Source organism: Schistocerca serialis, chromosome 7 (genome assembly GCF_023864345.2).
Source record: "Schistocerca serialis cubense isolate TAMUIC-IGC-003099 chromosome 7, iqSchSeri2.2, whole genome shotgun sequence".
Classification (NCBI taxonomy): domain Eukaryota; kingdom Metazoa; phylum Arthropoda; class Insecta; order Orthoptera; family Acrididae; genus Schistocerca; species Schistocerca serialis.
In genome coordinates this window covers 604091325-604117326 of record NC_064644.1, presented here as the reverse complement: position 1 = coordinate 604117326, position 26002 = coordinate 604091325, and the positions used below count along the sequence as shown (strand labels likewise).

General features: G+C 47.9%; 54 non-coding genes across 54 annotated transcripts; all 54 read left to right on the top strand.

The window, feature by feature from the left end:
• Positions 1 to 478: 478 nt before the first annotated feature.
• Positions 479 to 551, top strand: Trnar-ucg (transfer RNA arginine (anticodon UCG)). Its single transcript has one exon. It is a non-coding gene; the product is annotated as a tRNA-Arg (tRNA).
• Positions 552 to 913: 362 nt separating this feature from the next.
• Trnak-cuu (transfer RNA lysine (anticodon CUU)) lies at positions 914 to 986 on the top strand. The gene has a single exon. It is a non-coding gene; the product is annotated as a tRNA-Lys (tRNA).
• A 322-nt stretch (positions 987 to 1308) lies between these two features.
• Positions 1309 to 1380, top strand: Trnat-agu (transfer RNA threonine (anticodon AGU)). Its single transcript has one exon. It is a non-coding gene; the product is annotated as a tRNA-Thr (tRNA).
• A 539-nt stretch (positions 1381 to 1919) lies between these two features.
• On the top strand, positions 1920 to 1992 carry Trnar-ucg (transfer RNA arginine (anticodon UCG)). Its single transcript has one exon. It is a non-coding gene; the product is annotated as a tRNA-Arg (tRNA).
• A 362-nt stretch (positions 1993 to 2354) lies between these two features.
• On the top strand, positions 2355 to 2427 carry Trnak-cuu (transfer RNA lysine (anticodon CUU)). Its single transcript has one exon. It is a non-coding gene; the product is annotated as a tRNA-Lys (tRNA).
• Positions 2428 to 2749: 322 nt separating this feature from the next.
• On the top strand, positions 2750 to 2821 carry Trnat-agu (transfer RNA threonine (anticodon AGU)). Its single transcript has one exon. It is a non-coding gene; the product is annotated as a tRNA-Thr (tRNA).
• A 539-nt stretch (positions 2822 to 3360) lies between these two features.
• On the top strand, positions 3361 to 3433 carry Trnar-ucg (transfer RNA arginine (anticodon UCG)). Its single transcript has one exon. It is a non-coding gene; the product is annotated as a tRNA-Arg (tRNA).
• Positions 3434 to 3795: 362 nt separating this feature from the next.
• On the top strand, positions 3796 to 3868 carry Trnak-cuu (transfer RNA lysine (anticodon CUU)). The gene has a single exon. It is a non-coding gene; the product is annotated as a tRNA-Lys (tRNA).
• Positions 3869 to 4190: 322 nt separating this feature from the next.
• On the top strand, positions 4191 to 4262 carry Trnat-agu (transfer RNA threonine (anticodon AGU)). Its single transcript has one exon. It is a non-coding gene; the product is annotated as a tRNA-Thr (tRNA).
• A 539-nt stretch (positions 4263 to 4801) lies between these two features.
• On the top strand, positions 4802 to 4874 carry Trnar-ucg (transfer RNA arginine (anticodon UCG)). Its single transcript has one exon. It is a non-coding gene; the product is annotated as a tRNA-Arg (tRNA).
• Positions 4875 to 5236: 362 nt separating this feature from the next.
• Trnak-cuu (transfer RNA lysine (anticodon CUU)) lies at positions 5237 to 5309 on the top strand. Its single transcript has one exon. It is a non-coding gene; the product is annotated as a tRNA-Lys (tRNA).
• Positions 5310 to 5631: 322 nt separating this feature from the next.
• Positions 5632 to 5703, top strand: Trnat-agu (transfer RNA threonine (anticodon AGU)). The gene has a single exon. It is a non-coding gene; the product is annotated as a tRNA-Thr (tRNA).
• Positions 5704 to 6242: 539 nt separating this feature from the next.
• On the top strand, positions 6243 to 6315 carry Trnar-ucg (transfer RNA arginine (anticodon UCG)). The gene has a single exon. It is a non-coding gene; the product is annotated as a tRNA-Arg (tRNA).
• Positions 6316 to 6677: 362 nt separating this feature from the next.
• Positions 6678 to 6750, top strand: Trnak-cuu (transfer RNA lysine (anticodon CUU)). The gene has a single exon. It is a non-coding gene; the product is annotated as a tRNA-Lys (tRNA).
• A 322-nt stretch (positions 6751 to 7072) lies between these two features.
• Trnat-agu (transfer RNA threonine (anticodon AGU)) lies at positions 7073 to 7144 on the top strand. Its single transcript has one exon. It is a non-coding gene; the product is annotated as a tRNA-Thr (tRNA).
• Positions 7145 to 7683: 539 nt separating this feature from the next.
• On the top strand, positions 7684 to 7756 carry Trnar-ucg (transfer RNA arginine (anticodon UCG)). The gene has a single exon. It is a non-coding gene; the product is annotated as a tRNA-Arg (tRNA).
• Positions 7757 to 8118: 362 nt separating this feature from the next.
• Positions 8119 to 8191, top strand: Trnak-cuu (transfer RNA lysine (anticodon CUU)). Its single transcript has one exon. It is a non-coding gene; the product is annotated as a tRNA-Lys (tRNA).
• Positions 8192 to 8513: 322 nt separating this feature from the next.
• Positions 8514 to 8585, top strand: Trnat-agu (transfer RNA threonine (anticodon AGU)). Its single transcript has one exon. It is a non-coding gene; the product is annotated as a tRNA-Thr (tRNA).
• A 539-nt stretch (positions 8586 to 9124) lies between these two features.
• Positions 9125 to 9197, top strand: Trnar-ucg (transfer RNA arginine (anticodon UCG)). The gene has a single exon. It is a non-coding gene; the product is annotated as a tRNA-Arg (tRNA).
• A 362-nt stretch (positions 9198 to 9559) lies between these two features.
• Positions 9560 to 9632, top strand: Trnak-cuu (transfer RNA lysine (anticodon CUU)). Its single transcript has one exon. It is a non-coding gene; the product is annotated as a tRNA-Lys (tRNA).
• Positions 9633 to 9954: 322 nt separating this feature from the next.
• On the top strand, positions 9955 to 10026 carry Trnat-agu (transfer RNA threonine (anticodon AGU)). The gene has a single exon. It is a non-coding gene; the product is annotated as a tRNA-Thr (tRNA).
• A 539-nt stretch (positions 10027 to 10565) lies between these two features.
• Trnar-ucg (transfer RNA arginine (anticodon UCG)) lies at positions 10566 to 10638 on the top strand. Its single transcript has one exon. It is a non-coding gene; the product is annotated as a tRNA-Arg (tRNA).
• Positions 10639 to 11000: 362 nt separating this feature from the next.
• Positions 11001 to 11073, top strand: Trnak-cuu (transfer RNA lysine (anticodon CUU)). The gene has a single exon. It is a non-coding gene; the product is annotated as a tRNA-Lys (tRNA).
• A 322-nt stretch (positions 11074 to 11395) lies between these two features.
• Positions 11396 to 11467, top strand: Trnat-agu (transfer RNA threonine (anticodon AGU)). Its single transcript has one exon. It is a non-coding gene; the product is annotated as a tRNA-Thr (tRNA).
• A 539-nt stretch (positions 11468 to 12006) lies between these two features.
• Positions 12007 to 12079, top strand: Trnar-ucg (transfer RNA arginine (anticodon UCG)). Its single transcript has one exon. It is a non-coding gene; the product is annotated as a tRNA-Arg (tRNA).
• A 362-nt stretch (positions 12080 to 12441) lies between these two features.
• On the top strand, positions 12442 to 12514 carry Trnak-cuu (transfer RNA lysine (anticodon CUU)). The gene has a single exon. It is a non-coding gene; the product is annotated as a tRNA-Lys (tRNA).
• A 322-nt stretch (positions 12515 to 12836) lies between these two features.
• Positions 12837 to 12908, top strand: Trnat-agu (transfer RNA threonine (anticodon AGU)). Its single transcript has one exon. It is a non-coding gene; the product is annotated as a tRNA-Thr (tRNA).
• A 539-nt stretch (positions 12909 to 13447) lies between these two features.
• On the top strand, positions 13448 to 13520 carry Trnar-ucg (transfer RNA arginine (anticodon UCG)). Its single transcript has one exon. It is a non-coding gene; the product is annotated as a tRNA-Arg (tRNA).
• Positions 13521 to 13882: 362 nt separating this feature from the next.
• Positions 13883 to 13955, top strand: Trnak-cuu (transfer RNA lysine (anticodon CUU)). Its single transcript has one exon. It is a non-coding gene; the product is annotated as a tRNA-Lys (tRNA).
• A 322-nt stretch (positions 13956 to 14277) lies between these two features.
• On the top strand, positions 14278 to 14349 carry Trnat-agu (transfer RNA threonine (anticodon AGU)). Its single transcript has one exon. It is a non-coding gene; the product is annotated as a tRNA-Thr (tRNA).
• Positions 14350 to 14888: 539 nt separating this feature from the next.
• Trnar-ucg (transfer RNA arginine (anticodon UCG)) lies at positions 14889 to 14961 on the top strand. Its single transcript has one exon. It is a non-coding gene; the product is annotated as a tRNA-Arg (tRNA).
• Positions 14962 to 15323: 362 nt separating this feature from the next.
• Trnak-cuu (transfer RNA lysine (anticodon CUU)) lies at positions 15324 to 15396 on the top strand. The gene has a single exon. It is a non-coding gene; the product is annotated as a tRNA-Lys (tRNA).
• A 322-nt stretch (positions 15397 to 15718) lies between these two features.
• On the top strand, positions 15719 to 15790 carry Trnat-agu (transfer RNA threonine (anticodon AGU)). The gene has a single exon. It is a non-coding gene; the product is annotated as a tRNA-Thr (tRNA).
• Positions 15791 to 16332: 542 nt separating this feature from the next.
• Positions 16333 to 16405, top strand: Trnar-ucg (transfer RNA arginine (anticodon UCG)). Its single transcript has one exon. It is a non-coding gene; the product is annotated as a tRNA-Arg (tRNA).
• A 362-nt stretch (positions 16406 to 16767) lies between these two features.
• On the top strand, positions 16768 to 16840 carry Trnak-cuu (transfer RNA lysine (anticodon CUU)). Its single transcript has one exon. It is a non-coding gene; the product is annotated as a tRNA-Lys (tRNA).
• Positions 16841 to 17162: 322 nt separating this feature from the next.
• On the top strand, positions 17163 to 17234 carry Trnat-agu (transfer RNA threonine (anticodon AGU)). Its single transcript has one exon. It is a non-coding gene; the product is annotated as a tRNA-Thr (tRNA).
• Positions 17235 to 17782: 548 nt separating this feature from the next.
• On the top strand, positions 17783 to 17855 carry Trnar-ucg (transfer RNA arginine (anticodon UCG)). Its single transcript has one exon. It is a non-coding gene; the product is annotated as a tRNA-Arg (tRNA).
• A 362-nt stretch (positions 17856 to 18217) lies between these two features.
• Positions 18218 to 18290, top strand: Trnak-cuu (transfer RNA lysine (anticodon CUU)). Its single transcript has one exon. It is a non-coding gene; the product is annotated as a tRNA-Lys (tRNA).
• A 322-nt stretch (positions 18291 to 18612) lies between these two features.
• Positions 18613 to 18684, top strand: Trnat-agu (transfer RNA threonine (anticodon AGU)). The gene has a single exon. It is a non-coding gene; the product is annotated as a tRNA-Thr (tRNA).
• A 539-nt stretch (positions 18685 to 19223) lies between these two features.
• On the top strand, positions 19224 to 19296 carry Trnar-ucg (transfer RNA arginine (anticodon UCG)). The gene has a single exon. It is a non-coding gene; the product is annotated as a tRNA-Arg (tRNA).
• Positions 19297 to 19658: 362 nt separating this feature from the next.
• Trnak-cuu (transfer RNA lysine (anticodon CUU)) lies at positions 19659 to 19731 on the top strand. The gene has a single exon. It is a non-coding gene; the product is annotated as a tRNA-Lys (tRNA).
• A 322-nt stretch (positions 19732 to 20053) lies between these two features.
• Trnat-agu (transfer RNA threonine (anticodon AGU)) lies at positions 20054 to 20125 on the top strand. Its single transcript has one exon. It is a non-coding gene; the product is annotated as a tRNA-Thr (tRNA).
• Positions 20126 to 20676: 551 nt separating this feature from the next.
• Trnar-ucg (transfer RNA arginine (anticodon UCG)) lies at positions 20677 to 20749 on the top strand. Its single transcript has one exon. It is a non-coding gene; the product is annotated as a tRNA-Arg (tRNA).
• A 362-nt stretch (positions 20750 to 21111) lies between these two features.
• Trnak-cuu (transfer RNA lysine (anticodon CUU)) lies at positions 21112 to 21184 on the top strand. Its single transcript has one exon. It is a non-coding gene; the product is annotated as a tRNA-Lys (tRNA).
• A 322-nt stretch (positions 21185 to 21506) lies between these two features.
• On the top strand, positions 21507 to 21578 carry Trnat-agu (transfer RNA threonine (anticodon AGU)). Its single transcript has one exon. It is a non-coding gene; the product is annotated as a tRNA-Thr (tRNA).
• Positions 21579 to 22129: 551 nt separating this feature from the next.
• On the top strand, positions 22130 to 22202 carry Trnar-ucg (transfer RNA arginine (anticodon UCG)). The gene has a single exon. It is a non-coding gene; the product is annotated as a tRNA-Arg (tRNA).
• Positions 22203 to 22564: 362 nt separating this feature from the next.
• Positions 22565 to 22637, top strand: Trnak-cuu (transfer RNA lysine (anticodon CUU)). The gene has a single exon. It is a non-coding gene; the product is annotated as a tRNA-Lys (tRNA).
• A 322-nt stretch (positions 22638 to 22959) lies between these two features.
• Positions 22960 to 23031, top strand: Trnat-agu (transfer RNA threonine (anticodon AGU)). The gene has a single exon. It is a non-coding gene; the product is annotated as a tRNA-Thr (tRNA).
• A 566-nt stretch (positions 23032 to 23597) lies between these two features.
• Positions 23598 to 23670, top strand: Trnar-ucg (transfer RNA arginine (anticodon UCG)). The gene has a single exon. It is a non-coding gene; the product is annotated as a tRNA-Arg (tRNA).
• Positions 23671 to 24032: 362 nt separating this feature from the next.
• Trnak-cuu (transfer RNA lysine (anticodon CUU)) lies at positions 24033 to 24105 on the top strand. The gene has a single exon. It is a non-coding gene; the product is annotated as a tRNA-Lys (tRNA).
• Positions 24106 to 24427: 322 nt separating this feature from the next.
• Trnat-agu (transfer RNA threonine (anticodon AGU)) lies at positions 24428 to 24499 on the top strand. The gene has a single exon. It is a non-coding gene; the product is annotated as a tRNA-Thr (tRNA).
• A 539-nt stretch (positions 24500 to 25038) lies between these two features.
• On the top strand, positions 25039 to 25111 carry Trnar-ucg (transfer RNA arginine (anticodon UCG)). Its single transcript has one exon. It is a non-coding gene; the product is annotated as a tRNA-Arg (tRNA).
• Positions 25112 to 25473: 362 nt separating this feature from the next.
• Positions 25474 to 25546, top strand: Trnak-cuu (transfer RNA lysine (anticodon CUU)). Its single transcript has one exon. It is a non-coding gene; the product is annotated as a tRNA-Lys (tRNA).
• Positions 25547 to 25868: 322 nt separating this feature from the next.
• Positions 25869 to 25940, top strand: Trnat-agu (transfer RNA threonine (anticodon AGU)). Its single transcript has one exon. It is a non-coding gene; the product is annotated as a tRNA-Thr (tRNA).
• The last annotated feature ends 62 nt before the right edge of the window (positions 25941 to 26002 follow it).

Here is a 26002-nt window from a genome sequence, read left to right as displayed (position 1 = left end):
AAGAATTATGAATGGGTGCGGTATTTAAGAAATGCTCTCGCAAATGAATAGTGCGAATGCTGCTATTAAAGTAGGCACCAGAAACTGCTGCTTTTGGCAGTCTCTGGAGAATGCCGACGTGAAATACTTAGTCCTTGTGATGTATTTTCTACCCCTGGTAGAGACCCTCGCGGTCGTCGTCGTCGTCGTCGGCGCCGCCGCCGCTTTGGTAATAGCGGCAAGTCGCCATTGTATGACATAGGGTGACGTACCCTCTGCAACCGACTGAGATGGCAGTAAGCGATTGAAGCTGATTTGCAACCTCTTGCTTGATCAGCGTCATAAGGGCTTGAATGTAACTTGCGATGGGACACAGCAAGAAGTAGCTTCGCATTTTTAGTACTGAAATTGGAGAATTGCGTCAAAGATGGGAAATTCATTCCGGCAAGCGTACAAATGGCGAAAATGAGGTGTGTGTGGGGAAGCACATTGCGCCAGTGACCGTGTGGCCTAATGGATAAGGCGTCGGACTTCGGATCCGAAGATTGCAGGTTCGAATCCTGTCACGGTCGACTTTTTCCAGTTCTGCAAAAGATGCATGCTGTTTCACTGTGTTGTTTGAGTACTACAAAACTAGTTGAAAGTTGCTGCTGTCCGCTTCCTGGCTGCAAACCGGCGTCTACCTGAAGCACAAGCAAGACAGGGGGTTCTGTAGCGAAATTTTCGGCAAAGTGCCGATCAGGAGAGTTTTTGTTGGAACTACTGCGTCTGATTCAGGACCCAAGAGCTACGCCACAGGCATCTGTTACAATTGTTCATTGAATAGGATTGTAGCTCATTTGTGGCAGCAGGAAATAAGCTGTAGTGAAAAGGACCTTCCATAGATGGTCGCAGGTCCCATAAGTACTGTATGGCTCGTAACACGTTGTGTGGGGCCCGGCTAGCTCAGTCGGTCGAGCATGAGACTCTTAATCTCAGGGTCGTGGGTTCGAGCCCCACGCTGGGCGGGCGCAAAATTTTGTGTCTACGCGGATGCAACCTGCGCCCCTCTCGTGAGCCTTGCGTAATGAACGTAACGGGTTAAGACGATGCCTAGCTTCGTATTAATATCAGAGGAATGGTTTTTGAAACTGAAAGTAACTCTGAAATGAAATAAATGTGTTGTTTTGGAATTTTAGGTGTACATCGATATCGTGTGAGATGTGTAGGAAAGCAGCAGCTGTGCTAACTAAATACAAATAATGGTCGCTAATGCGGTGCGTTTCCAGCTGAAGGGCTCCGATTCACTAGTCCATAAGAATAAAGTACCAGAAAAGTGCGCTAGGCGGCGCCTCCTTAGCTCAGTGGCAGAGCGCTGGTCTAGTAAACCAGAGGTTGTGAGTTCGATCCTCACAGGAGGCAAATGAATTTTGTAACAGCCCCTTCTACCTTTGCCCTTTCGAAAAAAGCGGTCAAGAATAAAAAGAATTATGAATGGGTGCGGTATTTAAGAAATGCTCTCGCAAATGAATAGTGCGAATGCTGCTATTAAAGTAGGCACCAGAAACTTCTGCTTTTGGCAGTCTCTGGAGAATGCCGACGTGAAATACTTAGTCCTTGTGATGTATTTTCTACCCCTGGTAGAGACGCTCGCGGTTGTCGTCGTCGTCGTCGGCGCCGCCGCCGCTTTGGTAATAGCGGCAAGTCGCCATTGTATGACATAGGGTGACGTACCCTCTGCAACCGACTGAGATGGCAGTAAGCGATTGAAGCTGATTTGCAACCTCTTGCTTGATCAGCGTCATAAGGGCTTGAATGTAACTTGCGATGGGACACAGCAAGAAGTAGCTTCGCATTTTTAGTACTGAAATTGGAGAATTGCGTCAAAGATGGGAAATTCATTCCGGCAAGCGTACAAATGGCGAAAATGAGGTGTGTGTGGGGAAGCACATTGCGCCAGTGACCGTGTGGCCTAATGGATAAGGCGTCGGACTTCGGATCCGAAGATTGCAGGTTCGAATCCTGTCACGGTCGACTTTTTCCAGTTCTGCAAAAGATGCATGCTGTTTCACTGTGTTGTTTGAGTACTACAAAACTAGTTGAAAGTTGCTGCTGTCCGCTTCCTGGCTGCAAACCGGCGTCTACCTGAAGCACAAGCAAGACAGGGGGTTCTGTAGCGAAATTTTCGGCAAAGTGCCGATCAGGAGAGTTTTTGTTGGAACTACTGCGTCTGATTCAGGACCCAAGAGCTACGCCACAGGCATCTGTTACAATTGTTCATTGAATAGGATTGTAGCTCATTTGTGGCAGCAGGAAATAAGCTGTAGTGAAAAGGACCTTCCATAGATGGTCGCAGGTCCCATAAGTACTGTATGGCTCGTATCACGTTGTGTGGGGCCCGGCTAGCTCAGTCGGTCGAGCATGAGACTCTTAATCTCAGGGTCGTGGGTTCGAGCCCCACGCTGGGCGGGCGCAAAATTTTGTGTCTACGCGGATGCAACCTGCGCCCCTCTCGTGAGCCTTGCGTAATGAACGTAACGGGTTAAGACGATGCCTAGCTTCGTATTAATATCAGAGGAATGGTTTTCGAAACTGAAAGTAACTCTGAAATGAAATAAATGTGTTGTTTTGGAATTTTAGGTGTACATCGATATCGTGTGAGATGTGTAGGAAAGCAGCAGCTGTGCTAACTAAATACAAATAATGGTCGCTAATGCGGTGCGTTTCCAGCTGAAGGGCTCCGATTCACTAGTCCATAAGAATAAAGTACCAGAAAAGTGCGCTAGGCGGCGCCTCCTTAGCTCAGTGGCAGAGCGCTGGTCTAGTAAACCAGAGGTTGTGAGTTCGATCCTCACAGGAGGCAAATGAATTTTGTAACAGCCCCTTCTACCTTTGCCCTTTCGAAAAAAGCGGTCAAGAATAAAAAGAATTATGAATGGGTGCGGTATTTAAGAAATGCTCTCGCAAATGAATAGTGCGAATGCTGCTATTAAAGTAGGCACCAGAAACTTCTGCTTTTGGCAGTCTCTGGAGAATGCCGACGTGAAATACTTAGTCCTTGTGATGTATTTTCTACCCCTGGTAGAGACGCTCGCGGTTGTCGTCGTCGTCGTCGGCGCCGCCGCCGCTTTGGTAATAGCGGCAAGTCGCCATTGTATGACATAGGGTGACGTACCCTCTGCAACCGACTGAGATGGCAGTAAGCGATTGAAGCTGATTTGCAACCTCTTGCTTGATCAGCGTCATAAGGGCTTGAATGTAACTTGCGATGGGACACAGCAAGAAGTAGCTTCGCATTTTTAGTACTGAAATTGGAGAATTGCGTCAAAGATGGGAAATTCATTCCGGCAAGCGTACAAATGGCGAAAATGAGGTGTGTGTGGGGAAGCACATTGCGCCAGTGACCGTGTGGCCTAATGGATAAGGCGTCGGACTTCGGATCCGAAGATTGCAGGTTCGAATCCTGTCACGGTCGACTTTTTCCAGTTCTGCAAAAGATGCATGCTGTTTCACTGTGTTGTTTGAGTACTACAAAACTAGTTGAAAGTTGCTGCTGTCCGCTTCCTGGCTGCAAACCGGCGTCTACCTGAAGCACAAGCAAGACAGGGGGTTCTGTAGCGAAATTTTCGGCAAAGTGCCGATCAGGAGAGTTTTTGTTGGAACTACTGCGTCTGATTCAGGACCCAAGAGCTACGCCACAGGCATCTGTTACAATTGTTCATTGAATAGGATTGTAGCTCATTTGTGGCAGCAGGAAATAAGCTGTAGTGAAAAGGACCTTCCATAGATGGTCGCAGGTCCCATAAGTACTGTATGGCTCGTATCACGTTGTGTGGGGCCCGGCTAGCTCAGTCGGTCGAGCATGAGACTCTTAATCTCAGGGTCGTGGGTTCGAGCCCCACGCTGGGCGGGCGCAAAATTTTGTGTCTACGCGGATGCAACCTGCGCCCCTCTCGTGAGCCTTGCGTAATGAACGTAACGGGTTAAGACGATGCCTAGCTTCGTATTAATATCAGAGGAATGGTTTTCGAAACTGAAAGTAACTCTGAAATGAAATAAATGTGTTGTTTTGGAATTTTAGGTGTACATCGATATCGTGTGAGATGTGTAGGAAAGCAGCAGCTGTGCTAACTAAATACAAATAATGGTCGCTAATGCGGTGCGTTTCCAGCTGAAGGGCTCCGATTCACTAGTCCATAAGAATAAAGTACCAGAAAAGTGCGCTAGGCGGCGCCTCCTTAGCTCAGTGGCAGAGCGCTGGTCTAGTAAACCAGAGGTTGTGAGTTCGATCCTCACAGGAGGCAAATGAATTTTGTAACAGCCCCTTCTACCTTTGCCCTTTCGAAAAAAGCGGTCAAGAATAAAAAGAATTATGAATGGGTGCGGTATTTAAGAAATGCTCTCGCAAATGAATAGTGCGAATGCTGCTATTAAAGTAGGCACCAGAAACTTCTGCTTTTGGCAGTCTCTGGAGAATGCCGACGTGAAATACTTAGTCCTTGTGATGTATTTTCTACCCCTGGTAGAGACGCTCGCGGTTGTCGTCGTCGTCGTCGGCGCCGCCGCCGCTTTGGTAATAGCGGCAAGTCGCCATTGTATGACATAGGGTGACGTACCCTCTGCAACCGACTGAGATGGCAGTAAGCGATTGAAGCTGATTTGCAACCTCTTGCTTGATCAGCGTCATAAGGGCTTGAATGTAACTTGCGATGGGACACAGCAAGAAGTAGCTTCGCATTTTTAGTACTGAAATTGGAGAATTGCGTCAAAGATGGGAAATTCATTCCGGCAAGCGTACAAATGGCGAAAATGAGGTGTGTGTGGGGAAGCACATTGCGCCAGTGACCGTGTGGCCTAATGGATAAGGCGTCGGACTTCGGATCCGAAGATTGCAGGTTCGAATCCTGTCACGGTCGACTTTTTCCAGTTCTGCAAAAGATGCATGCTGTTTCACTGTGTTGTTTGAGTACTACAAAACTAGTTGAAAGTTGCTGCTGTCCGCTTCCTGGCTGCAAACCGGCGTCTACCTGAAGCACAAGCAAGACAGGGGGTTCTGTAGCGAAATTTTCGGCAAAGTGCCGATCAGGAGAGTTTTTGTTGGAACTACTGCGTCTGATTCAGGACCCAAGAGCTACGCCACAGGCATCTGTTACAATTGTTCATTGAATAGGATTGTAGCTCATTTGTGGCAGCAGGAAATAAGCTGTAGTGAAAAGGACCTTCCATAGATGGTCGCAGGTCCCATAAGTACTGTATGGCTCGTATCACGTTGTGTGGGGCCCGGCTAGCTCAGTCGGTCGAGCATGAGACTCTTAATCTCAGGGTCGTGGGTTCGAGCCCCACGCTGGGCGGGCGCAAAATTTTGTGTCTACGCGGATGCAACCTGCGCCCCTCTCGTGAGCCTTGCGTAATGAACGTAACGGGTTAAGACGATGCCTAGCTTCGTATTAATATCAGAGGAATGGTTTTCGAAACTGAAAGTAACTCTGAAATGAAATAAATGTGTTGTTTTGGAATTTTAGGTGTACATCGATATCGTGTGAGATGTGTAGGAAAGCAGCAGCTGTGCTAACTAAATACAAATAATGGTCGCTAATGCGGTGCGTTTCCAGCTGAAGGGCTCCGATTCACTAGTCCATAAGAATAAAGTACCAGAAAAGTGCGCTAGGCGGCGCCTCCTTAGCTCAGTGGCAGAGCGCTGGTCTAGTAAACCAGAGGTTGTGAGTTCGATCCTCACAGGAGGCAAATGAATTTTGTAACAGCCCCTTCTACCTTTGCCCTTTCGAAAAAAGCGGTCAAGAATAAAAAGAATTATGAATGGGTGCGGTATTTAAGAAATGCTCTCGCAAATGAATAGTGCGAATGCTGCTATTAAAGTAGGCACCAGAAACTTCTGCTTTTGGCAGTCTCTGGAGAATGCCGACGTGAAATACTTAGTCCTTGTGATGTATTTTCTACCCCTGGTAGAGACGCTCGCGGTTGTCGTCGTCGTCGTCGGCGCCGCCGCCGCTTTGGTAATAGCGGCAAGTCGCCATTGTATGACATAGGGTGACGTACCCTCTGCAACCGACTGAGATGGCAGTAAGCGATTGAAGCTGATTTGCAACCTCTTGCTTGATCAGCGTCATAAGGGCTTGAATGTAACTTGCGATGGGACACAGCAAGAAGTAGCTTCGCATTTTTAGTACTGAAATTGGAGAATTGCGTCAAAGATGGGAAATTCATTCCGGCAAGCGTACAAATGGCGAAAATGAGGTGTGTGTGGGGAAGCACATTGCGCCAGTGACCGTGTGGCCTAATGGATAAGGCGTCGGACTTCGGATCCGAAGATTGCAGGTTCGAATCCTGTCACGGTCGACTTTTTCCAGTTCTGCAAAAGATGCATGCTGTTTCACTGTGTTGTTTGAGTACTACAAAACTAGTTGAAAGTTGCTGCTGTCCGCTTCCTGGCTGCAAACCGGCGTCTACCTGAAGCACAAGCAAGACAGGGGGTTCTGTAGCGAAATTTTCGGCAAAGTGCCGATCAGGAGAGTTTTTGTTGGAACTACTGCGTCTGATTCAGGACCCAAGAGCTACGCCACAGGCATCTGTTACAATTGTTCATTGAATAGGATTGTAGCTCATTTGTGGCAGCAGGAAATAAGCTGTAGTGAAAAGGACCTTCCATAGATGGTCGCAGGTCCCATAAGTACTGTATGGCTCGTATCACGTTGTGTGGGGCCCGGCTAGCTCAGTCGGTCGAGCATGAGACTCTTAATCTCAGGGTCGTGGGTTCGAGCCCCACGCTGGGCGGGCGCAAAATTTTGTGTCTACGCGGATGCAACCTGCGCCCCTCTCGTGAGCCTTGCGTAATGAACGTAACGGGTTAAGACGATGCCTAGCTTCGTATTAATATCAGAGGAATGGTTTTCGAAACTGAAAGTAACTCTGAAATGAAATAAATGTGTTGTTTTGGAATTTTAGGTGTACATCGATATCGTGTGAGATGTGTAGGAAAGCAGCAGCTGTGCTAACTAAATACAAATAATGGTCGCTAATGCGGTGCGTTTCCAGCTGAAGGGCTCCGATTCACTAGTCCATAAGAATAAAGTACCAGAAAAGTGCGCTAGGCGGCGCCTCCTTAGCTCAGTGGCAGAGCGCTGGTCTAGTAAACCAGAGGTTGTGAGTTCGATCCTCACAGGAGGCAAATGAATTTTGTAACAGCCCCTTCTACCTTTGCCCTTTCGAAAAAAGCGGTCAAGAATAAAAAGAATTATGAATGGGTGCGGTATTTAAGAAATGCTCTCGCAAATGAATAGTGCGAATGCTGCTATTAAAGTAGGCACCAGAAACTTCTGCTTTTGGCAGTCTCTGGAGAATGCCGACGTGAAATACTTAGTCCTTGTGATGTATTTTCTACCCCTGGTAGAGACGCTCGCGGTTGTCGTCGTCGTCGTCGGCGCCGCCGCCGCTTTGGTAATAGCGGCAAGTCGCCATTGTATGACATAGGGTGACGTACCCTCTGCAACCGACTGAGATGGCAGTAAGCGATTGAAGCTGATTTGCAACCTCTTGCTTGATCAGCGTCATAAGGGCTTGAATGTAACTTGCGATGGGACACAGCAAGAAGTAGCTTCGCATTTTTAGTACTGAAATTGGAGAATTGCGTCAAAGATGGGAAATTCATTCCGGCAAGCGTACAAATGGCGAAAATGAGGTGTGTGTGGGGAAGCACATTGCGCCAGTGACCGTGTGGCCTAATGGATAAGGCGTCGGACTTCGGATCCGAAGATTGCAGGTTCGAATCCTGTCACGGTCGACTTTTTCCAGTTCTGCAAAAGATGCATGCTGTTTCACTGTGTTGTTTGAGTACTACAAAACTAGTTGAAAGTTGCTGCTGTCCGCTTCCTGGCTGCAAACCGGCGTCTACCTGAAGCACAAGCAAGACAGGGGGTTCTGTAGCGAAATTTTCGGCAAAGTGCCGATCAGGAGAGTTTTTGTTGGAACTACTGCGTCTGATTCAGGACCCAAGAGCTACGCCACAGGCATCTGTTACAATTGTTCATTGAATAGGATTGTAGCTCATTTGTGGCAGCAGGAAATAAGCTGTAGTGAAAAGGACCTTCCATAGATGGTCGCAGGTCCCATAAGTACTGTATGGCTCGTAACACGTTGTGTGGGGCCCGGCTAGCTCAGTCGGTCGAGCATGAGACTCTTAATCTCAGGGTCGTGGGTTCGAGCCCCACGCTGGGCGGGCGCAAAATTTTGTGTCTACGCGGATGCAACCTGCGCCCCTCTCGTGAGCCTTGCGTAATGAACGTAACGGGTTAAGACGATGCCTAGCTTCGTATTAATATCAGAGGAATGGTTTTTGAAACTGAAAGTAACTCTGAAATGAAATAAATGTGTTGTTTTGGAATTTTAGGTGTACATCGATATCGTGTGAGATGTGTAGGAAAGCAGCAGCTGTGCTAACTAAATACAAATAATGGTCGCTAATGCGGTGCGTTTCCAGCTGAAGGGCTCCGATTCACTAGTCCATAAGAATAAAGTACCAGAAAAGTGCGCTAGGCGGCGCCTCCTTAGCTCAGTGGCAGAGCGCTGGTCTAGTAAACCAGAGGTTGTGAGTTCGATCCTCACAGGAGGCAAATGAATTTTGTAACAGCCCCTTCTACCTTTGCCCTTTCGAAAAAAGCGGTCAAGAATAAAAAGAATTATGAATGGGTGCGGTATTTAAGAAATGCTCTCGCAAATGAATAGTGCGAATGCTGCTATTAAAGTAGGCACCAGAAACTTCTGCTTTTGGCAGTCTCTGGAGAATGCCGACGTGAAATACTTAGTCCTTGTGATGTATTTTCTACCCCTGGTAGAGACGCTCGCGGTTGTCGTCGTCGTCGTCGGCTCCGCCGCCGCTTTGGTAATAGCGGCAAGTCGCCATTGTATGACATAGGGTGACGTACCCTCTGCAACCGACTGAGATGGCAGTAAGCGATTGAAGCTGATTTGCAACCTCTTGCTTGATCAGCGTCATAAGGGCTTGAATGTAACTTGCGATGGGACACAGCAAGAAGTAGCTTCGCATTTTTAGTACTGAAATTGGAGAATTGCGTCAAAGATGGGAAATTCATTCCGGCAAGCGTACAAATGGCGAAAATGAGGTGTGTGTGGGGAAGCACATTGCGCCAGTGACCGTGTGGCCTAATGGATAAGGCGTCGGACTTCGGATCCGAAGATTGCAGGTTCGAATCCTGTCACGGTCGACTTTTTCCAGTTCTGCAAAAGATGCATGCTGTTTCACTGTGTTGTTTGAGTACTACAAAACTAGTTGAAAGTTGCTGCTGTCCGCTTCCTGGCTGCAAACCGGCGTCTACCTGAAGCACAAGCAAGACAGGGGGTTCTGTAGCGAAATTTTCGGCAAAGTGCCGATCAGGAGAGTTTTTGTTGGAACTACTGCGTCTGATTCAGGACCCAAGAGCTACGCCACAGGCATCTGTTACAATTGTTCATTGAATAGGATTGTAGCTCATTTGTGGCAGCAGGAAATAAGCTGTAGTGAAAAGGACCTTCCATAGATGGTCGCAGGTCCCATAAGTACTGTATGGCTCGTAACACGTTGTGTGGGGCCCGGCTAGCTCAGTCGGTCGAGCATGAGACTCTTAATCTCAGGGTCGTGGGTTCGAGCCCCACGCTGGGCGGGCGCAAAATTTTGTGTCTACGCGGATGCAACCTGCGCCCCTCTCGTGAGCCTTGCGTAATGAACGTAACGGGTTAAGACGATGCCTAGCTTCGTATTAATATCAGAGGAATGGTTTTTGAAACTGAAAGTAACTCTGAAATGAAATAAATGTGTTGTTTTGGAATTTTAGGTGTACATCGATATCGTGTGAGATGTGTAGGAAAGCAGCAGCTGTGCTAACTAAATACAAATAATGGTCGCTAATGCGGTGCGTTTCCAGCTGAAGGGCTCCGATTCACTAGTCCATAAGAATAAAGTACCAGAAAAGTGCGCTAGGCGGCGCCTCCTTAGCTCAGTGGCAGAGCGCTGGTCTAGTAAACCAGAGGTTGTGAGTTCGATCCTCACAGGAGGCAAATGAATTTTGTAACAGCCCCTTCTACCTTTGCCCTTTCGAAAAAAGCGGTCAAGAATAAAAAGAATTATGAATGGGTGCGGTATTTAAGAAATGCTCTCGCAAATGAATAGTGCGAATGCTGCTATTAAAGTAGGCACCAGAAACTTCTGCTTTTGGCAGTCTCTGGAGAATGCCGACGTGAAATACTTAGTCCTTGTGATGTATTTTCTACCCCTGGTAGAGACGCTCGCGGTTGTCGTCGTCGTCGTCGGCGCCGCCGCCGCTTTGGTAATAGCGGCAAGTCGCCATTGTATGACATAGGGTGACGTACCCTCTGCAACCGACTGAGATGGCAGTAAGCGATTGAAGCTGATTTGCAACCTCTTGCTTGATCAGCGTCATAAGGGCTTGAATGTAACTTGCGATGGGACACAGCAAGAAGTAGCTTCGCATTTTTAGTACTGAAATTGGAGAATTGCGTCAAAGATGGGAAATTCATTCCGGCAAGCGTACAAATGGCGAAAATGAGGTGTGTGTGGGGAAGCACATTGCGCCAGTGACCGTGTGGCCTAATGGATAAGGCGTCGGACTTCGGATCCGAAGATTGCAGGTTCGAATCCTGTCACGGTCGACTTTTTCCAGTTCTGCAAAAGATGCATGCTGTTTCACTGTGTTGTTTGAGTACTACAAAACTAGTTGAAAGTTGCTGCTGTCCGCTTCCTGGCTGCAAACCGGCGTCTACCTGAAGCACAAGCAAGACAGGGGGTTCTGTAGCGAAATTTTCGGCAAAGTGCCGATCAGGAGAGTTTTTGTTGGAACTACTGCGTCTGATTCAGGACCCAAGAGCTACGCCACAGGCATCTGTTACAATTGTTCATTGAATAGGATTGTAGCTCATTTGTGGCAGCAGGAAATAAGCTGTAGTGAAAAGGACCTTCCATAGATGGTCGCAGGTCCCATAAGTACTGTATGGCTCGTAACACGTTGTGTGGGGCCCGGCTAGCTCAGTCGGTCGAGCATGAGACTCTTAATCTCAGGGTCGTGGGTTCGAGCCCCACGCTGGGCGGGCGCAAAATTTTGTGTCTACGCGGATGCAACCTGCGCCCCTCTCGTGAGCCTTGCGTAATGAACGTAACGGGTTAAGACGATGCCTAGCTTCGTATTAATATCAGAGGAATGGTTTTTGAAACTGAAAGTAACTCTGAAATGAAATAAATGTGTTGTTTTGGAATTTTAGGTGTACATCGATATCGTGTGAGATGTGTAGGAAAGCAGCAGCTGTGCTAACTAAATACAAATAATGGTCGCTAATGCGGTGCGTTTCCAGCTGAAGGGCTCCGATTCACTAGTCCATAAGAATAAAGTACCAGAAAAGTGCGCTAGGCGGCGCCTCCTTAGCTCAGTGGCAGAGCGCTGGTCTAGTAAACCAGAGGTTGTGAGTTCGATCCTCACAGGAGGCAAATGAATTTTGTAACAGCCCCTTCTACCTTTGCCCTTTCGAAAAAAGCGGTCAAGAATAAAAAGAATTATGAATGGGTGCGGTATTTAAGAAATGCTCTCGCAAATGAATAGTGCGAATGCTGCTATTAAAGTAGGCACCAGAAACTTCTGCTTTTGGCAGTCTCTGGAGAATGCCGACGTGAAATACTTAGTCCTTGTGATGTATTTTCTACCCCTGGTAGAGACGCTCGCGGTTGTCGTCGTCGTCGTCGGCGCCGCCGCCGCTTTGGTAATAGCGGCAAGTCGCCATTGTATGACATAGGGTGACGTACCCTCTGCAACCGACTGAGATGGCAGTAAGCGATTGAAGCTGATTTGCAACCTCTTGCTTGATCAGCGTCATAAGGGCTTGAATGTAACTTGCGATGGCACACAGCAAGAAGTAGCTTCGCATTTTTAGTACTGAAATTGGAGAATTGCGTCAAAGATGGGAAATTCATTCCGGCAAGCGTACAAATGGCGAAAATGAGGTGTGTGTGGGGAAGCACATTGCGCCAGTGACCGTGTGGCCTAATGGATAAGGCGTCGGACTTCGGATCCGAAGATTGCAGGTTCGAATCCTGTCACGGTCGACTTTTTCCAGTTCTGCAAAAGATGCATGCTGTTTCACTGTGTTGTTTGAGTACTACAAAACTAGTTGAAAGTTGCTGCTGTCCGCTTCCTGGCTGCAAACCGGCGTCTACCTGAAGCACAAGCAAGACAGGGGGTTCTGTAGCGAAATTTTCGGCAAAGTGCCGATCAGGAGAGTTTTTGTTGGAACTACTGCGTCTGATTCAGGACCCAAGAGCTACGCCACAGGCATCTGTTACAATTATTCATTGAATAGGATTGTAGCTCATTTGTGGCAGCAGGAAATAAGCTGTAGTGAAAAGGACCTTCCATAGATGGTCGCAGGTCCCATAAGTACTGTATGGCTCGTATCACGTTGTGTGGGGCCCGGCTAGCTCAGTCGGTCGAGCATGAGACTCTTAATCTCAGGGTCGTGGGTTCGAGCCCCACGCTGGGCGGGCGCAAAATTTTGTGTCTACGCGGATGCAACCTGCGCCCCTCTCGTGAGCCTTGCGTAATGAACGTAACGGGTTAAGACGATGCCTACCTTCGTATTAATATCAGAGGAATGGTTTTCGAAACTGAAAGTAACTCAGAAATGAAATAAATGTGTTGTTTTGGAATTTTAGGTGTACATCGATATCGTGTGAGATGTGTAGGAAAGCAGCAGCTGTGCTAACTAAATACAAATAATGGTCGCTAATGCGGTGCGTTTCCAGCTGAAGGGCTCCGATTCACTAGTCCATAAGAATAAAGTACCAGAAAAGTGCGCTAGGCGGCGCCTCCTTAGCTCAGTGGCAGAGCGCTGGTCTAGTAAACCAGAGGTTGTGAGTTCGATCCTCACAGGAGGCAAATGAATTTTGTAACAGCCCCTTCTACCTTTGCCCTTTCGAAAAAAGCGGCCAAGAATAAAAAGAATTATGAATGGGTGCGGTATTTAAGAAATGCTCTCGCAAATGAATAGTGCGAATGCTGCTATTAAAGTAGGCACCAGAAACTTCTGCTTTTGGCAGTCTCTGGAGAATGCCGACGTGAAATACTTAGTCCTTGTGATGTATTTTCTACCCCTGGTAGAGACGCTCGCGGTTGTCGTCGTCGTCGTCGGCGCCGCCGCCGCTTTGGTAATAGCGGCAAGTCGCCATTGTATGACATAGGGTGACGTACCCTCTGCAACCGACTGAGATGGCAGTAAGCGATTGAAGCTGATTTGCAACCTCTTGCTTGATCAGCGTCATAAGGGCTTGAATGTAACTTGCGATGGGACACAGCAAGAAGTAGCTTCGCATTTTTAGTACTGAAATTGGAGAATTGCGTCAAAGATGGGAAATTCATTCCGGCAAGCGTACAAATGGCGAAAATGAGGTGTGTGTGGGAAAGCACATTGCGCCAGTGACCGTGTGGCCTAATGGATAAGGCGTCGGACTTCGGATCCGAAGATTGCAGGTTCGAATCCTGTCACGGTCGACTTTTTCCAGTTCTGCAAAAGATGCATGCTGTTTCACTGTGTTGTTTGAGTACTACAAAACTAGTTGAAAGTTGCTGCTGTCCGCTTCCTGGCTGCAAACCGGCGTCTACCTGAAGCACAAGCAAGACAGGGGGTTCTGTAGCGAAATTTTCGGCAAAGTGCCGATCAGGAGAGTTTTTGTTGGAACTACTGCGTCTGATTCAGGACCCAAGAGCTACGCCACAGGCATCTGTTACAATTGTTCATTGAATAGGATTGTAGCTCATTTGTGGCAGCAGGAAATAAGCTGTAGTGAAAAGGACCTTCCATAGATGGTCGCAGGTCCCATAAGTACTGTATGGCTCGTATCACGTTGTGTGGGGCCCGGCTAGCTCAGTCGGTCGAGCATGAGACTCTTAATCTCAGGGTCGTGGGTTCGAGCCCCACGCTGGGCGGGCGCAAAATTTTGTGTCTACGCGGATGCAACCTGCGCCCCTCTCGTGAGCCTTGCGTAATGAACGTAACGGGTTAAGACGATGCCTAGCTTCGTATTAATATCAGAGGAATGGTTTTCGAAACTGAAAGTAACTCTGAAATGAAATAAATGTGTTGTTTTGGAATTTTAGGTGTACATCGATATCGTGTGAGATGTGTAGGAAAGCAGCAGCTGTGCTAACTAAATACAAATAATGGTCGCTAATGCGGTGCGTTTCCAGCTGAAGGGCTCCGATTCACTAGTCCATAAGAATAAAGTACCAGAAAAGTGCGCTAGGCGGCGCCTCCTTAGCTCAGTGGCAGAGCGCTGGTCTAGTAAACCAGAGGTTGTGAGTTCGATCCTCACAGGAGGCAAATGAATTTTGTAACAGCCCCTTCTACCTTTGCCCTTTCGAAAAAAGCGGTCAAGAATAAAAAGAATTATGAATGGGTGCGGTATTTAAGAAATGCTCTCGCAAATGAATAGTGCGAATGCTGCTATTAAAGTAGGCACCAGAAACTTCTGCTTTTGGCAGTCTCTGGAGAATGCCGACGTGAAATACTTAGTCCTTGTGATGTATTTTCTACCCCTGGTAGAGACCCTCGCGGTTGTCGTCGTCGTCGTCGGCGCCGCCGCCGCTTTGGTAATAGCGGCAAGTCGCCATTGTATGACATAGGGTGACGTACCCTCTGCAACCGACTGAGATGGCAGTAAGCGATTGAAGCTGATTTGCAACCTCTTGCTTGATCAGCGTCATAAGGGCTTGAATGTAACTTGCGATGGGACACAGCAAGAAGTAGCTTCGCATTTTTAGTACTGAAATTGGAGAATTGCGTCAAAGATGGGAAATTCATTCCGGCAAGCGTACAAATGGCGAAAATGAGGTGTGTGTGGGGAAGCACATTGCGCCAGTGACCGTGTGGCCTAATGGATAAGGCGTCGGACTTCGGATCCGAAGATTGCAGGTTCGAATCCTGTCACGGTCGACTTTTTCCAGTTCTGCAAAAGATGCATGCTGTTTCACTGTGTTGTTTGAGTACTACAAAACTAGTTGAAAGTTGCTGCTGTCCGCTTCCTGGCTGCAAATCGGCGTCTACCTGAAGCACAAGCAAGACAGGGGGTTCTGTAGCGAAATTTTCGGCAAAGTGCCGATCAGGAGAGTTTTTGTTGGAACTACTGCGTCTGATTCAGGACCCAAGAGCTACGCCACAGGCATCTGTTACAATTGTTCATTGAATAGGATTGTAGCTCATTTGTGGCAGCAGGAAATAAGCTGTAGTGAAAAGGACCTTCCATAGATGGTCGCAGGTCCCATAAGTACTGTATGGCTCGTATCACGTTGTGTGGGGCCCGGCTAGCTCAGTCGGTCGAGCATGAGACTCTTAATCTCAGGGTCGTGGGTTCGAGCCCCACGCTGGGCGGGCGCAAAATTTTGTGTCTACGCGGATGCAACCTGCGCCCCTCTCGTGAGCCTTGCGTAATGAACGTAACGGGTTAAGACGATGCCTAGCTTCGTATTAATATCAGAGGAATGGTTTTCGAAACTGAAAGTAACTCAGAAATGAAATAAATGTGTTGTTTTGGAATTTTAGGTGTACATCGATATCGTGTGAGATGTGTAGGAAAGCAGCAGCTGTGCTAACTAAATACAAATAATGGTCGCTAATGCGGTGCGTTTCCAGCTGAAGGGCTCCGATTCACTAGTCCATAAGAATAAAGTACCAGAAAAGTGCGCTAGGCGGCGCCTCCTTAGCTCAGTGGCAGAGCGCTGGTCTAGTAAACCAGAGGTTGTGAGTTCGATCCTCACAGGAGGCAAATGAATTTTGTAACAGCCCCTTCTACCTTTGCCCTTTCGAAAAAAGCGGTCAAGAATAAAAAGAATTATGAATGGGTGCGGTATTTAAGAAATGCTCTCGCAAATGAATAGTGCGAATGCTGCTATTAAAGTAGGCACCAGAAACTTCTGCTTTTGGCAGTCTCTGGAGAATGCCGACGTGAAATACTTAGTCCTTGTGATGTATTTTCTACCCCTGGTAGAGACGCTCGCGGTTGTCGTCGTCGTCGTCGTCGGCGCCGCCGCCGCTTTGGTAATAGCGGCAAGTCGCCATTGTATGACATAGGGTGACGTACCCTCTGCAACCGACTGAGATGGCAGTAAGCGATTGAAGCTGATTTGCAACCTCTTGCTTGATCAGCGTCATAAGGGCTTGAATGTAACTTGCGATGGGACACAGCAAGAAGTAGCTTCGCATTTTTAGTACTGAAATTGGAGAATTGCGTCAAAGATGGGAAATTCATTCCGGCAAGCGTACAAATGGCGAAAATGAGGTGTGTGTGGGGAAGCACATTGCGCCAGTGACCGTGTGGCCTAATGGATAAGGCGTCGGACTTCGGATCCGAAGATTGCAGGTTCGAATCCTGTCACGGTCGACTTTTTCCAGTTCTGCAAAAGATGCATGCTGTTTCACTGTGTTGTTTGAGTACTACAAAACTAGTTGAAAGTTGCTGCTGTCCGCTTCCTGGCTGCAAACCGGCGTCTACCTGAAGCACAAGCAAGACAGGGGGTTCTGTAGCGAAATTTTCGGCAAAGTGCCGATCAGGAGAGTTTTTGTTGGAACTACTGCGTCTGATTCAGGACCCAAGAGCTACGCCACAGGCATCTGTTACAATTGTTCATTGAATAGGATTGTAGCTCATTTGTGGCAGCAGGAAATAAGCTGTAGTGAAAAGGACCTTCCATAGATGGTCGCAGGTCCCATAAGTACTGTATGGCTCGTATCACGTTGTGTGGGGCCCGGCTAGCTCAGTCGGTCGAGCATGAGACTCTTAATCTCAGGGTCGTGGGTTCGAGCCCCACGCTGGGCGGGCGCAAAATTTTGTGTCTACGCGGATGCAACCTGCGCCCCTCTCGTGAGCCTTGCGTAATGAACGTAACGGGTTAAGACGATGCCTAGCTTCGTATTAATATCAGAGGAATGGTTTTCGAAACTGAAAGTAACTCTGAAATGAAATAAATGTGTTGTTTTGGAATTTTAGGTGTACATCGATATCGTGTGAGATGTGTAGGAAAGCAGCAGCTGTGCTAACTACATACAAATAATGGTCGCTAATGCGGTGCGTTTCCAGCTGAAGGGCTCCGATTCACTAGTCCATAAGAATAAAGTACCAGAAAAGTGCGCTAGGCGGCGCCTCCTTAGCTCAGTGGCAGAGCGCTGGTCTAGTAAACCAGAGGTTGTGAGTTCGATCCTCACAGGAGGCAAATGAATTTTGTAACAGCCCCTTCTACCTTTGCCCTTTCGAAAAAAGCGGTCAAGAATAAAAAGAATTATGAATGGGTGCGGTATTTAAGAAATGCTCTCGCAAATGAATAGTGCGAATGCTGCTATTAAAGTAGGCACCAGAAACTGCTGCTTTTGGCAGTCTCTGGAGAATGCCGACGTGAAATACTTAGTTCTTGTGATGTATTTTCTACCCCTGGTAGAGACCCTCACGGTTGTCGTCGTCGTCGTCGGCGGCGACGGCGCCGCCGCCGCTTTGGTAATGGCGGCAAGTCGCCATTGTATGACATAGGGTGACGTACCCTCTGCAACCGACTGAGATGGCAGTAAGCGATTGAAGCTGATTTGCAACCTCTTGCTTGATCAGCGTCATAAGGGCTTGAATGTAACTTGCGATGGCACACAGCAATAAGTAGCTTCGCATTTTTAGTACTGAAATTGGAGAATTGCGTCAAAGATGGGAAATTCATTCCGGCAAGCGTACAAATGGCGAAAATGAGGTGTGTGTGGGGAAGCACATTGCGCCAGTGACCGTGTGGCCTAATGGATAAGGCGTCGGACTTCGGATCCGAAGATTGCAGGTTCGAATCCTGTCACGGTCGACTTTTTCCAGTTCTGCAAAAGATGCATGCTGTTTCACTGTGTTGTTTGAGTACTACAAAACTAGTTGAAAGTTGCTGCTGTCCGCTTCCTGGCTGCAAACCGGCGTCTACCTGAAGCACAAGCAAGACAGGGGGTTCTGTAGCGAAATTTTCGGCAAAGTGCCGATCAGGAGAGTTTTTGTTGGAACTACTGCGTCTGATTCAGGACCCAAGAGCTACGCCACAGGCATCTGTTACAATTGTTCATTGAATAGGATTGTAGCTCATTTGTGGCAGCAGGAAATAAGCTGTAGTGAAAAGGACCTTCCATAGATGGTCGCAGGTCCCATAAGTACTGTATGGCTCGTATCACGTTGTGTGGGGCCCGGCTAGCTCAGTCGGTCGAGCATGAGACTCTTAATCTCAGGGTCGTGGGTTCGAGCCCCACGCTGGGCGGGCGCAAAATTTTGTGTCTACGCGGATGCAACCTGCGCCCCTCTCGTGAGCCTTGCGTAATGAACGTAACGGGTTAAGACGATGCCTAGCTTCGTATTAATATCAGAGGAATGGTTTTCGAAACTGAAAGTAACTCAGAAATGAAATAAATGTGTTGTTTTGGAATTTTAGGTGTACATCGATATCGTGTGAGATGTGTAGGAAAGCAGCAGCTGTGCTAACTAAATACAAATAATGGTCGCTAATGCGGTGCGTTTCCAGCTGAAGGGCTCCGATTCACTAGTCCATAAGAATAAAGTACCAGAAAAGTGCGCTAGGCGGCGCCTCCTTAGCTCAGTGGCAGAGCGCTGGTCTAGTAAACCAGAGGTTGTGAGTTCGATCCTCACAGGAGGCAAATGAATTTTGTAACAGCCCCTTCTACCTTTGCCCTTTCGAAAAAAGCGGCCAAGAATAAAAAGAATTATGAATGGGTGCGGTATTTAAGAAATGCTCTCGCAAATGAATAGTGCGAATGCTGCTATTAAAGTAGGCACCAGAAACTTCTGCTTTTGGCAGTCTCTGGAGAATGCCGACGTGAAATACTTAGTCCTTGTGATGTATTTTCTACCCCTGGTAGAGACGCTCGCGGTTGTCGTCGTCGTCGTCGGCGCCGCCGCCGCTTTGGTAATAGCGGCAAGTCGCCATTGTATGACATAGGGTGACGTACCCTCTGCAACCGACTGAGATGGCAGTAAGCGATTGAAGCTGATTTGCAACCTCTTGCTTGATCAGCGTCATAAGGGCTTGAATGTAACTTGCGATGGGACACAGCAAGAAGTAGCTTCGCATTTTTAGTACTGAAATTGGAGAATTGCGTCAAAGATGGGAAATTCATTCCGGCAAGCGTACAAATGGCCAAAATGAGGTGTGTGTGGGGAAGCACATTGCGCCAGTGACCGTGTGGCCTAATGGATAAGGCGTCGGACTTCGGATCCGAAGATTGCAGGTTCGAATCCTGTCACGGTCGACTTTTTCCAGTTCTGCAAAAGATGCATGCTGTTTCACTGTGTTGTTTGAGTACTACAAAACTAGTTGAAAGTTGCTGCTGTCCGCTTCCTGGCTGCAAACCGGCGTCTACCTGAAGCACAAGCAAGACAGGGGGTTCTGTAGCGAAATTTTCGGCAAAGTGCCGATCAGGAGAGTTTTTGTTGGAACTACTGCGTCTGATTCAGGACCCAAGAGCTACGCCACAGGCATCTGTTACAATTGTTCATTGAATAGGATTGTAGCTCATTTGTGGCAGCAGGAAATAAGCTGTAGTGAAAAGGACCTTCCATAGATGGTCGCAGGTCCCATAAGTACTGTATGGCTCGTATCACGTTGTGTGGGGCCCGGCTAGCTCAGTCGGTCGAGCATGAGACTCTTAATCTCAGGGTCGTGGGTTCGAGCCCCACGCTGGGCGGGCGCAAAATTTTGTGTCTACGCGGATGCAACCTGCGCCCCTCTCGTGAGCCTTGCGTAATGAACGTAACGGGTTAAGACGATGCCTAGCTTCGTATTAATATCAGAGGAATGGTTTTCGAAACTGAAAGTAACTCAGAAATGAAATAAATGTGTTGTTTTGGAATTTTAGGTGTACATCGATATCGTGTGAGATGTGTAGGAAAGCAGCAGCTGTGCTAACTAAATACAAATAATGGTCGCTAATGCGGTGCGTTTCCAGCTGAAGGGCTCCGATTCACTAGTCCATAAGAATAAAGTACCAGAAAAGTGCGCTAGGCGGCGCCTCCTTAGCTCAGTGGCAGAGCGCTGGTCTAGTAAACCAGAGGTTGTGAGTTCGATCCTCACAGGAGGCAAATGAATTTTGTAACAGCCCCTTCTACCTTTGCCCTTTCGAAAAAAGCGGTCAAGAATAAAAAGAATTATGAATGGGTGCGGTATTTAAGAAATGCTCTCGCAAATGAATAGTGCGAATGCTGCTATTAAAGTAGGCACCAGAAACTGCTGCTTTTGGCAGTCTCTGGAGAATGCCGACGTGAAATACTTAGTTCTTGTGATGTATTTTCTACCCCTGGTAGAGACCCTCACGGTTGTCGTCGTCGTCGTCGGCGGCGGCGGCGGCGCCGCCGCCGCTTTGGTAATGGCGGCAAGTCGCCATTGTATGACATAGGGTGACGTACCCTCTGCAACCGACTGAGATGGCAGTAAGCGATTGAAGCTGATTTGCAACCTCTTGCTTGATCAGCGTCATAAGGGCTTGAATGTAACTTGCGATGGCACACAGCAATAAGTAGCTTCGCATTTTTAGTACTGAAATTGGAGAATTGCGTCAAAGATGGGAAATTCATTCCGGCAAGCGTACAAATGGCGAAAATGAGGTGTGTGTGGGGAAGCACATTGCGCCAGTGACCGTGTGGCCTAATGGATAAGGCGTCGGACTTCGGATCCGAAGATTGCAGGTTCGAATCCTGTCACGGTCGACTTTTTCCAGTTCTGCAAAAGATGCATGCTGTTTCACTGTGTTGTTTGAGTACTACAAAACTAGTTGAAAGTTGCTGCTGTCCGCTTCCTGGCTGCAAACCGGCGTCTACCTGAAGCACAAGCAAGACAGGGGGTTCTGTAGCGAAATTTTCGGCAAAGTGCCGATCAGGAGAGTTTTTGTTGGAACTACTGCGTCTGATTCAGGACCCAAGAGCTACGCCACAGGCATCTGTTACAATTGTTCATTGAATAGGATTGTAGCTCATTTGTGGCAGCAGGAAATAAGCTGTAGTGAAAAGGACCTTCCATAGATGGTCGCAGGTCCCATAAGTACTGTATGGCTCGTATCACGTTGTGTGGGGCCCGGCTAGCTCAGTCGGTCGAGCATGAGACTCTTAATCTCAGGGTCGTGGGTTCGAGCCCCACGCTGGGCGGGCGCAAAATTTTGTGTCTACGCGGATGCAACCTGCGCCCCTCTCGTGAGCCTTGCGTAATGAACGTAACGGGTTAAGACGATGCCTAGCTTCGTATTAATATCAGAGGAATGGTTTTCGAAACTGAAAGTAACTCTGAAATGAAATAAATGTGTTGTTTTGGAATTTTAGGTGTACATCGATATCGTGTGAGATGTGTAGGAAAGCAGCAGCTGTGCTAACTAAATACAAATAATGGTCGCTAATGCGGTGCGTTTCCAGCTGAAGGGCTCCGATTCACTAGTCCATAAGAATAAAGTACCAGAAAAGTGCGCTAGGCGGCGCCTCCTTAGCTCAGTGGCAGAGCGCTGGTCTAGTAAACCAGAGGTTGTGAGTTCGATCCTCACAGGAGGCAAATGAATTTTGTAACAGCCCCTTCTACCTTTGCCCTTTCGAAAAAAGCGGTCAAGAATAAAAAGAATTATGAATGGGTGCGGTATTTAAGAAATGCTCTCGCAAATGAATAGTGCGAATGCTGCTATTAAAGTAGGCACCAGAAACTGCTGCTTTTGGCAGTCTCTGGAGAATGCCGACGTGAAATACTTAGTTCTTGTGATGTATTTTCTACCCCTGGTAGAGACCCTCACGGTTGTCGTCGTCGTCGTCGGCGGCGGCGGCGGCGCCGCCGCCGCTTTGGTAATGGCGGCAAGTCGCCATTGTATGACATAGGGTGACGTACCCTCTGCAACCGACTGAGATGGCAGTAAGCGATTGAAGCTGATTTGCAACCTCTTGCTTGATCAGCGTCATAAGGGCTTGAATGTAACTTGCGATGGCACACAGCAATAAGTAGCTTCGCATTTTTAGTACTGAAATTGGAGAATTGCGTCAAAGATGGGAAATTCATTCCGGCAAGCGTACAAATGGCGAAAATGAGGTGTGTGTGGGGAAGCACATTGCGCCAGTGACCGTGTGGCCTAATGGATAAGGCGTCGGACTTCGGATCCGAAGATTGCAGGTTCGAATCCTGTCACGGTCGACTTTTTCCAGTTCTGCAAAAGATGCATGCTGTTTCACTGTGTTGTTTGAGTACTACAAAACTAGTTGAAAGTTGCTGCTGTCCGCTTCCTGGCTGCAAACCGGCGTCTACCTGAAGCACAAGCAAGACAGGGGGTTCTGTAGCGAAATTTTCGGCAAAGTGCCGATCAGGAGAGTTTTTGTTGGAACTACTGCGTCTGATTCAGGACCCAAGAGCTACGCCACAGGCATCTGTTACAATTGTTCATTGAATAGGATTGTAGCTCATTTGTGGCAGCAGGAAATAAGCTGTAGTGAAAAGGACCTTCCATAGATGGTCGCAGGTCCCATAAGTACTGTATGGCTCGTATCACGTTGTGTGGGGCCCGGCTAGCTCAGTCGGTCGAGCATGAGACTCTTAATCTCAGGGTCGTGGGTTCGAGCCCCACGCTGGGCGGGCGCAAAATTTTGTGTCTACGCGGATGCAACCTGCGCCCCTCTCGTGAGCCTTGCGTAATGAACGTAACGGGTTAAGACGATGCCTAGCTTCGTATTAATATCAGAGGAATGGTTTTCGAAACTGAAAGTAACTCAGAAATGAAATAAATGTGTTGTTTTGGAATTTTAGGTGTACATCGATATCGTGTGAGATGTGTAGGAAAGCAGCAGCTGTGCTAACTAAATACAAATAATGGTCGCTAATGCGGTGCGTTTCCAGCTGAAGGGCTCCGATTCACTAGTCCATAAGAATAAAGTACCAGAAAAGTGCGCTAGGCGGCGCCTCCTTAGCTCAGTGGCAGAGCGCTGGTCTAGTAAACCAGAGGTTGTGAGTTCGATCCTCACAGGAGGCAAATGAATTTTGTAACAGCCCCTTCTACCTTTGCCCTTTCGAAAAAAGCGGCCAAGAATAAAAAGAATTATGAATGGGTGCGGTATTTAAGAAATGCTCTCGCAAATGAATAGTGCGAATGCTGCTATTAAAGTAGGCACCAGAAACTTCTGCTTTTGGCAGTCTCTGGAGAATGCCGACGTGAAATACTTAGTCCTTGTGATGTATTTTCTACCCCTGGTAGAGACGCTCGCGGTTGTCGTCGTCGTCGTCGTCGTCGTCGGCGGCGGCGGCGGCGGCGGCGCCGCCGCCGCTTTGGTAATGGCGGCAAGTCGCCATTGTATGACATAGGGTGACGTACCCTCTGCAACCGACTGAGATGGCAGTAAGCGATTGAAGCTGATTTGCAACCTCTTGCTTGATCAGCGTCATAAGGGCTTGAATGTAACTTGCGATGGCACACAGCAATAAGTAGCTTCGCATTTTTAGTACTGAAATTGGAGAATTGCGTCAAAGATGGGAAATTCATTCCGGCAAGCGTACAAATGGCGAAAATGAGGTGTGTGTGGGGAAGCACATTGCGCCAGTGACCGTGTGGCCTAATGGATAAGGCGTCGGACTTCGGATCCGAAGATTGCAGGTTCGAATCCTGTCACGGTCGACTTTTTCCAGTTCTGCAAAAGATGCATGCTGTTTCACTGTGTTGTTTGAGTACTACAAAACTAGTTGAAAGTTGCTGCTGTCCGCTTCCTGGCTGCAAACCGGCGTCTACCTGAAGCACAAGCAAGACAGGGGGTTCTGTAGCGAAATTTTCGGCAAAGTGCCGATCAGGAGAGTTTTTGTTGGAACTACTGCGTCTGATTCAGGACCCAAGAGCTACGCCACAGGCATCTGTTACAATTGTTCATTGAATAGGATTGTAGCTCATTTGTGGCAGCAGGAAATAAGCTGTAGTGAAAAGGACCTTCCATAGATGGTCGCAGGTCCCATAAGTACTGTATGGCTCGTATCACGTTGTGTGGGGCCCGGCTAGCTCAGTCGGTCGAGCATGAGACTCTTAATCTCAGGGTCGTGGGTTCGAGAACCACGCTGGGCGGGCGCAAAATTTTGTGTCTACGCGGATGCAACCTGCGCCCCTCTCGTGAGCCTTGCGTAATGAACGTAACGGGTTAAGACGATGCCTAGCTTCGTATTAATATCAGAGGAATGGTTTTCGAAACTGAAAGTAACTCTGAAATGAAATAAATGTGTTGTTTTGGAATTTTAGGTGTACATCGATATCGTGTGAGATGTGTAGGAAAGCAGCAGCTGTGCTAACTAAATACAAATAATGGTCGCTAATGCGGTGCGTTTCCAGCTGAAGGGCTCCGATTCACTAGTCCATAAGAATAAAGTACCAGAAAAGTGCGCTAGGCGGCGCCTCCTTAGCTCAGTGGCAGAGCGCTGGTCTAGTAAACCAGAGGTTGTGAGTTCGATCCTCACAGGAGGCAAATGAATTTTGTAACAGCCCCTTCTACCTTTGCCCTTTCGAAAAAAGCGGTCAAGAATAAAAAGAATTATGAATGGGTGCGGTATTTAAGAAATGCTCTCGCAAATGAATAGTGCGAATGCTGCTATTAAAGTAGGCACCAGAAACTTCTGCTTTTGGCAGTCTCTGGAGAATGCCGACGTGAAATACTTAGTCCTTGTGATGTATTTTCTACCCCTGGTAGAGACGCTCGCGGTTGTCGTCGTCGTCGTCGGCGCCGCCGCCGCTTTGGTAATAGCGGCAAGTCGCCATTGTATGACATAGGGTGACGTACCCTCTGCAACCGACTGAGATGGCAGTAAGCGATTGAAGCTGATTTGCAACCTCTTGCTTGATCAGCGTCATAAGGGCTTGAATGTAACTTGCGATGGGACACAGCAAGAAGTAGCTTCGCATTTTTAGTACTGAAATTGGAGAATTGCGTCAAAGATGGGAAATTCATTCCGGCAAGCGTACAAATGGCGAAAATGAGGTGTGTGTGGGGAAGCACATTGCGCCAGTGACCGTGTGGCCTAATGGATAAGGCGTCGGACTTCGGATCCGAAGATTGCAGGTTCGAATCCTGTCACGGTCGACTTTTTCCAGTTCTGCAAAAGATGCATGCTGTTTCACTGTGTTGTTTGAGTACTACAAAACTAGTTGAAAGTTGCTGCTGTCCGCTTCCTGGCTGCAAACCGGCGTCTACCTGAAGCACAAGCAAGACAGGGGGTTCTGTAGCGAAATTTTCGGCAAAGTGCCGATCAGGAGAGTTTTTGTTGGAACTACTGCGTCTGATTCAGGACCCAAGAGCTACGCCACAGGCATCTGTTACAATTGTTCATTGAATAGGATTGTAGCTCATTTGTGGCAGCAGGAAATAAGCTGTAGTGAAAAGGACCTTCCATAGATGGTCGCAGGTCCCATAAGTACTGTATGGCTCGTATCACGTTGTGTGGGGCCCGGCTAGCTCAGTCGGTCGAGCATGAGACTCTTAATCTCAGGGTCGTGGGTTCGAGCCCCACGCTGGGCGGGCGCAAAATTTTGTGTCTACGCGGATGCAACCTGCGCCCCTCTCGTGAGCCTTGCGTAATGAACGTAACGGGTTAAGACGATGCCTAGCTTCGTATTAATATCAGAGGAATGGTTTTCGAAACTGAAAGTAACTCTGAAATGAAATAAATGTGTTGTTTTGGAATTTTAGGTGTACATCGATATCGTGTGAGATGTGTAGGAAAGCAGCAGCTGTGCTAACTAAATACAAATAATGGTCGCTAATGCGGTGCGTTTCCAGCTGAAGGGCTCCGATTCACTAGTCCATAAGAATAAAGTACCAGAAAAGTGCGCTAGGCGGCGCCTCCTTAGCTCAGTGGCAGAGCGCTGGTCTAGTAAACCAGAGGTTGTGAGTTCGATCCTCACAGGAGGCAAATGAATTTTGTAACAGCCCCTTCTACCTTTGCCCTTTCGAAAAAAGCGGTCAAGAATAAAA